The sequence below is a fragment of the Aethalodelphis obliquidens genome, unplaced genomic scaffold (assembly GCF_003676395.1).
Source record: "Aethalodelphis obliquidens isolate GAN/ISIS:26980383/991018 unplaced genomic scaffold, ASM367639v1 scaffold4638, whole genome shotgun sequence".
Classification (NCBI taxonomy): Eukaryota; Metazoa; Chordata; class Mammalia; order Artiodactyla; family Delphinidae; genus Aethalodelphis; species Aethalodelphis obliquidens.
Genome location: NW_020842540.1, coordinates 1 through 1228, shown reverse-complemented (window position 1 = coordinate 1228; position 1228 = coordinate 1). Strand labels below are relative to the sequence as shown.

General features: G+C 46.3%; 1 pseudogene; it reads right to left on the bottom strand.

The window, feature by feature from the left end:
• Positions 1-1144: 1144 nt before the first annotated feature.
• Positions 1145-1228, bottom strand: LOC113617262 (uncharacterized; annotated as a pseudogene).

Here is a 1228-nt window from a genome sequence, read left to right as displayed (position 1 = left end):
TGCGGTCTTCATCCACATTAGAAACTGGAAAACTACAGATGATCTTGAGCATTGCCTTTCCGTTTTTTTTTTCCTTTTTTTTTTTTTTTTTTTTTTTTTTTTTTTCCACCGCGCCGAGTGGCCTGCTGGGTTTCAGTTCCCCAACCGGGATCAAACCCGCGCCCCCTGCCGTGGAAGCGTGGAGCCCTAACCACTGGTCCAGGGATTGCCAGGGAATTCCTCGAATTTCTCATTTTTAACAGTTCTAGTTTTAAGGCTAAACTACCTCATCATAAGGTGTATATTTGAATATTTATCATACAAACGTCGACCAACTATACTTCAATTTTTTTGAAGCTTTTACAAAACCCAAGTTACACAAGTGCAGCAGTTAGAACCACAATCCCAGAGAGGTGGGTCTTCCCGGAGGTGCTCACGTACTGCCTTGAACAATCCTTTGCAAACACATGTGCCCAAGCCTGAACTTGAATTCACGACCTAACCAAAGCCAGGTTAAGCGGATAATCTACAGCGAGCAACCGTCTACTGGACGACTGACTGCTCTGTGCCAGGCCGCGTGCCGTGCACGAGAAGCAGTTCAACTTTATTATGCCTGGTGGTCTCCGAGAAGATAAACCCGAAGCTCTAGAAACAAAGCGCGTTTTTAAGCTCTGTGAGTATTTGAATTCCTTATAACTTGTGAGGCCGCTCGCGCTTAGAAAATGGGGGGGTCACTTCTCTTGCGCCTCTTTCTCTTCCTTCCCCGGCGCTGCCTTCCTCAAACCAGGAAAGATACCTCCTCCTCAGAACACCATGCGCACTCCGCGAGCACCAGTTGCCCCGTCCACACGAAGTCCGCCTCCTGAAGACAACCTCAGAGAAACATGACACAACACCTTGCTCTAACCGAGGACTGCAGTTGTTTACCAGCAACGGTCAAAAACCGCAAGAACAGCTCGCCACTGCACTACATACTGCTCCGCCAACCAAGTTAATTCCAGGCGCTCGCTAGGATTCCGAAATCACACGTACGTCACACTAACAAACCATCACAAAAACGGCCTACAGCCAAGTCAAAACAGTGTTGCCATTCTTTGTAGCGTGTAACGCTACCAGCACAACCCACCAAAATAACACACATTTCTTTATTTTGCACAAATTTATTAGCCTTGTATAAAACAAGGCCTCAAAAAATTGAGTAAAAACTCGGAATTGTTTCTCTCCACGGAAATCTTTAGTAAAAGGCGAA